The 7825-nt window shown below is 36.4% G+C and overlaps 1 long non-coding RNA gene across 1 annotated transcript in view; it reads right to left on the bottom strand.

Annotated features, from left to right (window-relative positions):
• Positions 1 to 305: 305 nt before the first annotated feature.
• Positions 306 to 7825, bottom strand: part of LOC146402783 (uncharacterized) — a 72077-nt gene continuing 64557 nt past the window's right edge. Inside the window, exons 6-7 of the long non-coding RNA XR_014805143.1 lie at positions 3150 to 3302; positions 306 to 1152 (exon numbers count right to left, since the gene is read on the bottom strand). This is a non-coding gene — a long non-coding RNA (uncharacterized LOC146402783). The remainder of the gene's footprint in view (positions 1153 to 3149; positions 3303 to 7825) is intronic.

The raw sequence follows: 7825 nt of genomic DNA, 5'->3' as shown, positions 1-7825 counted from the left end.
TGGTTGCAGTAATGGAACCTTCACTTGCTTGAAAGGAAATCTGTACATCAAAGCATAAAGGGCACTCAGATTGCTCTCAGAATCTAGTCAGAAGGCAATGGGAGTTAAGTGACACAACCTGCTGGCTTGCTTGATGGACAAAGACACAGACAGCAGCATAAACCTGACCTCAGATGAAAGTAGGTGGAACTTTCATGCGGGCATTAGCATACCTGATATAAGTAATGTAAAATAGAGGGCCTGATTTCTTGGTATATTGTATCTATTATGTGCTTATTAAAATGAAGAAAACATATGCCAGTCAGTCATCATTTTGCCCTTTAATAATTGTGTGAGAAGTATTTCCTGTGTCCTAGCTGACAATATCCTCTCTGGCTTTAATAGACATTATTTCCGTGAAACTATTCACATGAATCTCAGTGAGGTCAAGCTGATCCATCAAAGCTACCTAAAACTATTGGCACTTGCAGATATATGGTGGCATCAAAGTCAACACATTCTGGTAAATTCTTACCCAGGCTTGGAAAGATTTAGTTAAGAACAACTTCAGATTTCTAAGAAAATATACACTGAGGCAAAATGCCATATTGTTTAAATCCCAAACACTTGGCTTGCTTTTTCTAAAACATCCCTTGACTCATCAGTTTCAAAACTTAGTGACTTTGGGTATCCAGGATGGATTAGACTTACAAGATGTTTAACGTCTCAAAGTAAAAACCACTGTATTAGGTCCTAAGACATATCCTTTCTTCTAAGGTAATAAATATTCATCTCTCTTGATCTCTTTACTTCTTTCTAACCTAAGAACTGGAATAGTATGCAAATTCAAACAGATAACCAACAGCAAAATCATAATATTTATAAAATGCTACAGACTTCAAGAATGATATACATTATGATATATTTAGGTCATGGGATTGGCTAAGCAATTATCAGTTCACAATGTTCTTTATATTTTTAGATTAATAGTTGAAAGTGAAGAGGATCTATTTCCATAAAGTATGTATGGATTCGTTGGGTTTATTCTTGACCAAGGCATTCTTTGATTACATGGAAAATTTCTCTTTATCTATGAAGTTGATATTAGATAGGGGGGAAGATGTGCCTTTTTTGTTTAAGTTTCTTCAAGGTTAACTAACACTGGCTTCTCTCCTGTTTAAAGGATATATTAATAAGAATAGCTGAGATTTGAGGTTCAGGTTTTCCATTTTCTCCCCGCAAAAACCCCAGCTCACATAGACTGCACCTTTGACCTTGGCTTCATCAAAACTATGATCTCAGCAATTCATCTATCATCTCTGCCTTTTGACCTAACAAATATGACCACATTACATCAGAGAAGAGCGCCAGGGTGGACAATAAATATTTTAGAGTTACAACTGAATATGAACCTACGTGCTTGCATTTTCAGCAATACTGTTGTCTAGTGCTATTTATTTCTAAAAAAGGAGCAAATATGTTATTTTCTAATAAATGTTCCAAACAGCAAATATTATTAATATCTCCAGACAATAAGTAGTGGGGTCCAGTAAGCATGGTTATAAACCAAAACCAATTCTAGCTTTCTTTATCATTTGAATGATATTCTAGCTTTATCATTTGAGTATCTGATTGTGCATTAGTAAATCCTAAAAATCAGTGAAGAGAACTGATCAACCTAATACCCCACTTCCCTATCTCTTTTGTAAGTCAAAACTTCACGTAAATACGGAGTTCCCGTCGTGGCGCAGTGGTTAACGAATCCGACTAGGAACCATGAGGTTGCGGGTTCGGTCCCTGCCCTTGCTCAGTGGGTTAACGATCTGGCGTTGCCGTGAGCTGTGGTGTAGGTCGCAGACGCGGCTCGGATCCTGCGTTGCTGTGGCTCTGGTGTAGGCTAGTGGCTACAGCTCCGATTGGACCCCTAGCCTGGGAATCTCCGTGTGCCGTGGGAGCGGCCCAAGAAATAGCAACAACAACAACAACAACAGACAAAAAAAAAAAAAAAAAAGACAAAAAAACTTCACGTAAATAATTCGAGAGTTAAAATCAAGGCATCTTGTGTTGGCGTCAACACCCCCCACAATTTATATGTTTTCTAACCAGAGCTTCTGTGTCTGTGCAATGCAATATAGCTTTCAGGCCAGAATGGATGAGGCTAATACCAGTTTGCTCCTGAAAACATGTCACTCGGTGCAAATAAGCTGAAGCTCCAGGAGTTCCCATTGTGGCTCAGTGGTAACAAACCCAACTAGTATCCATGAGGACGCAGGTTCTATCCCTGGCCTCACTCAGTGGGTTAAGGATTCAGTGTTGCCATGAGCTGTGGTGTAGTTCACAGGTCCAGCTCAGATCTCATGTTTCTGTGGATGTGGCATAGGCCAGCAGTTGCAGCTCGGATTGGACCCCTAGCCTGGGAACTTCCATATGCCACAGGTGTGACCCTAAAAAGCAAAAAAAAAAAAAAAAAAAAAAAAAGACTTCAGCTCCATCTTGCTCATCTATCAGTGGGGTCAGTATTAGCCTGGAGTTATCAGATAGCCACTTTCTATCATGTGGGTTGAAAAACAAAGGCAACTGACCTTCACTACAGACTAACCTAGCAACTGCACAGATCCTGAAATCAGAGGGCCTAGGAGACTTCTTGAGACAGGAGTCCTGTGCCTCCTTGGACACATTCTTCAGCACCAATCCCATTACCCTCTATAGTTTCCAAAAGAGACCCCTGAATCCTGGCACTAAATTTGACTCTTTGCTTTAAATGATTCTCTTTTACCTAAAACCAGAGAAGGCCTAAGAAATTTAACTGGTAACCAGGAAGTCTCTAAGAGAAACCAAGCAAGGTTAATTGGTTCATAACCTCCAAAGAGTCTGGCCTAAGAATTTCTTGCAAAAGGCAAAGTAAACTTCATTGAAATGTTTTTAAAGTACAAAATATCACTCAGCAGTGACAAAGACATGATAGAAAAATCCCTAGTAAATTTATACAATAAATCCCCCAAATATATATGCCATGTGAAGAAGGTAAAGCCATATATTAACAGTTCAGGCAGACAGAGACATGTCACTCTGGATGTGGGACAGGTGGGGTTAATTTCTTAGAATAAGCAGATTAACATGAAATATGAATTTGATTCTGATTCATTTGGGGGAGACAAGATCCTGCTTACCTTGAGTCAGAGGTACCATATGGAGACAGGCATCGGCAATGGGAAAAAGGGAGCAGGAGAAGCCACATTTCAAATATCATGAGTTTCAATCTGTTTACCAGTGGTGTCCTAGGTACCTCTAAAGGTCTTTACTTTTCCCCCTGAGTTTTCAGGCTACAGCAAGAATATAAATATGTATTAAGGGGGATAAATGATTCAATGAAGATTTATTCTGCTAAGACAGCCAGAGGCAACTTCATATTTGCATTTTTATTATCACCTCAAAATAAATTACATAAATTCTAAATTATCCATTTGTTTTCCAAAACAATCTTGCAGCAAATTTTGAATTAAAATTTACATTTGAAATTATTAAAGTCAATTTTGGGGGAAATTATTCTCTTCCACCTATGATATTTGGTGGCAACTTAAAATGCTTGTGTTTATAATACTTTTCCAAACTCTATTGACCAGGCAACAAATATTTTCATTTCTAAATTAAAGACGTGTTTTGTTAATGTCTACATTTTAAAAATATAAAATGATTCAATGAAGTATGGCGAGTGAACTGGTTTAGCCTGCTAGCTCAAATGGATCAACCCTCACCTAATCAGAAAATTCAAAGAAACAGAATGTCTTGTCCCTTAAATTATACTGAATAATTGAAGTATGCTTATATTTTAACATTTTCATATATTCATTAAATAGATTGTGATTTTTAATCATTGCCAATTCCATTACTTTATAGGGAAACATAGTTTAGAAATTGTATAGACAGAAATCTTGACCTTCTAAACTGGTGTTTGAAAAAGAAAGTGAGTTGAAAAGATGCTATCAATTCTTAGATCTCAGCTCCAGGAAATTACGTTTCAGCTGCTCACTCACTGTTATTTTTATAAACAAAAAGAAATGGTTATTGCTGGCATAATTATGGGGATGTACTTCAGAAACTGATATGACTACACAGTGAATAAGGCACTACATAAATCAGAACTTTAAAAACAGGAAAATCTGACATGTGTCTTCAAGAGCACTTATGAGCATAGTGCCTTCTCATTGGGAACAACTAGCTTCCATTACTGTTAATATTTTCTCATATAAGATTCTCAGAGAAAGAAACCATTTTTTTAATTATTGGTTACCATTCCCACATTTCTGAGTGTGCACCAGCTCCTTGCAAGTTGAACTAAAAATACTGATTTAAATGTGTATTAAATTTCCTCATAACAAAATAGTGAGCTACTTAAGACCACCTATTACTAGTTTTTAATATTAGAACAAAGGTGATGACAGATGTTGAAATGTTGGTAAGCTATCATTATTCAATTGCTCTTCATATACAGCACAGTACTGCTTTCCTGTATTCTGGTAAAGATTATCTTATGATGCTGCAAAAATTTTTACCTTACTTTTTAATAAAAAATAAACTTCATATTTTAAGTACCTGGTAACAGGATAAAACAAAACAGAAAGAGCTACCATCACCACTTGGAAAGTCTTAAGACCTAAGGACCTGGAACTAATGAGATTGGTAGTGCCAAATCAATTCCTACTGAATAGCAACTCACATCAATTTCCCATTACACATAACACAAGGACAGTTATCTAAAGACAGGTTGAGGACTTTCTGTTGTGGTTCAGAGCTGAGAACCTGAATAGTATCCATGAAGATGTGGATTCTATCCCTGGCCTTGCTCAGTGGGTTAAGGAGCCAGTGTTGCTGCAAGCTGTGGCATAGGTCACAGATGCTGCTCTGATCTGGTGGTGTTATGGCTGTGGCATAGGCTGGCAGCTGCAGCTCTGATTCAGCCCCTAGCCTGGGACCTTCCACATGCCGCAGGTGTGGCCATAGCAAGAGAAAGCAAAACAAAACAGGCTGAAGATAATTGTTCTGTGACATACATTGCTTATCACTTCTTATGATTGAAAAATATTATTTCTTTAGGTCAAAAGTAGCATTAGTGACAGGCAAGCACAACAGCTAAAAGGACAAAATGGAGATGAGATAAGGGAATATTTGCCAAGATTGGACAGTATTTTTAAGCATAAAGAAAAACTGAATTTTAGGTAATTTATCACCACTAACATGACATTAAGGGAAATGCATAAAGTTATTGAAGAAGCAAATAGTGGGTAAAATAAAGGTACAAGAAATAAGCATAGGGAGAGAGATTATACTCTAACCACAGAGCACACACAAAGACTGTAAAATACCTTCAGCTCATTCTGACAAAGTTTCAATTTCCTCAACCAGGAAATAGAGACATTAATAATCATACATATTTTGTAGCATTGTTCTGAGCATTAAATGAGTTTATATGCATGAAGTATTTTGAACAGTACCTTGAATATACAGTAACAACTCAATAGATGTTAGCTCTTATCACTTTAATTCTTGTTATGCTATTTTTTCACGAAAGAGAGAGAGCTTGGAGAGTGACCACTTTCCAATGATTTATCCTTCATTTTCACATCAAAAAGAGATATCATGTAATAGACTATCTTAAGGAATATAAAAAAAATCCATTAAATTGAACAAGTAAACTAAGCAGGGTCAGAGGACACAATATTAATGTTCAAAACTCATTATTTTGTATGTAATAGCAACAATTGGAACATGGAAGTAAAATATAATTCTACTTACACTAGTGACAAAAATGTAAAAGATTTAGGTATAAATTTAACATGATATTCATGATTTCTATAGTAAAAAATCTAAAACATAGTGAAAGTAAAGACCAACGTACATAGGGAGATATACTATATTCATGGGTTGTAAGATAATATTGTTAAGATATCAATTCTTAATCAGTTAGCTAATAATTATATTAGCAAATTTGGGAGGTCTTATACTACTTGACTTCAAGATGTACTATAAAGATAACAATAAAGTCAGTATAGTATTTTTACAGAATAGAACAAACAGATCAATGAAACAAAACAGGCCTACAACAGTCAACTGATTTTCAACAAATTTGCCAAAGCTATTCAATGTGGAAAGAAAAATCTTTTAACTAATGGGGCTACATATAGTTATCGACACACAAAAATGTGAACCTTGACTCACATCTTGCACCATACACAAAAGTTGAATTGAGTTGGATCAAAGACCTAAACACAAATGATAAAATTATACATATTCTAAAGGAAAATAAAAAATATTTTTACAACAGGCAGGCACTGACTTAGATACAGAAAGCAATAACTACAAAATAAAAAAATGATAAATCAGGCTTCATCGAAACTAAAATCTTCTGCTCATCAAAAGATACCATAAAGAAAATAAATAGGCAAATATCAGCCCTGAAGAAAATATTTAAACAAACACTTGTATACAGGATATTTAGCTCTTAGAACTCAATAATTAAATGATCAAAAAAATCAATATATCTTGCAGGAAGATCAGCTATAAAAAAAACAAAGAAAATATTATTATGCAACAAGGTAATTCTATTGTTGGGAGTAATAATAGACAATGTCTCACTTTATTTATTTGTACATCTATTCCACAAAAATTAAGTTAGGCTCTGGGAATACAAAAAAGAACAACACTGCTTCCTAGAGAAGTGACCGAAAGGAATGAGTGAAATTAAATGAGTCAGACCAGAAAACAGGCAATGACAAAGCACTTTTATAAGCACCAATATAAGAGGAAGTGGAGAATACTGCAGAAGAGAAGAGAAGGATTAGCATACTCTGGGCATTAGCAACTCTTATTCCAAGGAAGAAATATCCAAGCTAAGGACCAGGACAGCAAGTTGTTAAGAGGAAGCATGTGGGGTGGAGAGGGGAAGACAGGGTGTAATAAGTTTTCAGACAGATGGAACAGAATGAGCAAAGGAGAGAAAAGAGATGGCACAATGGGCAAACTGGAAATAGGTCAGCATGGAAATTCACACAGGGTCTGTCTGAAAGTGTGGTCCTAGGAACACCTAGGTTATTGGATTATTCGAAGGTAGGGATTATGTTGGCTCTTGTTTGGCAAAGGGAATAAAGGCAGTTCATGTTCTGAAAATACTACACAGTGGTGTCACCAGCAGGTAACTGAGGCATTGTTGGCCACCCTTAAAAATACAGTTCTAATTCATCTCTATGAAGTCTTCTTGCCTTCTCTTCTCTGATAGTGTCTTGCAGATATCTTTATAGAGACATCACATTGCATCATATTTGTTTCCTCACCAAATCCTTAGCATACACTGTGATGTCTCAAAGACTGCTAAAGGTGGGAGTGACAGTTCACTCACCTATGTTAGCAGCTCATTGTAGGGAGCCTGGAACACGGTAGGCATTCAGTAATCAAAACCAGCCCATACCTCATTCCATATAGTGTGTAAGTTACAGATATAGCAACCATATTCCTCTGACCCTTAAGAACAGGCTGATTTTCAAATTCACTGACTTGGTCCCTCTCAATAAGCAATCAAAACATCCCAGAAACTCCAAACGACATCTTTCACAGCCTTTTCAATGCCTTCATGCCTTTCACAATTTGAGTGAACACAATTCTTTGTCCGACCAATTTTTTCATTCAGAGAATGAGTTCACCAAAGCATATGCCATGTTGTCTGCAAGCACCAGTGCCTAAGAGGCAGAAATTAATTGTGAGAATGTTCTGCTCAATTGATAGCGTGCTGGGGTTGCTCAATACTTATTTAAAATATCCACAAGACTTGTTTCTTTGCTTTGACATTTGAACC

This window comes from Sus scrofa, chromosome 6 (assembly GCF_054392235.1).
Source record: "Sus scrofa isolate SSC_HxYL_T2T_F1_AM1 chromosome 6, Sscrofa_HxYL_maternal_Yorkshire_Landrace_v2.0, whole genome shotgun sequence".
NCBI lineage: Eukaryota > Metazoa > Chordata > Mammalia > Artiodactyla > Suidae > Sus > Sus scrofa.
Note: the sequence above shows the minus strand (reverse complement) of the source record. Positions and strands in the feature narration are given on the sequence as shown.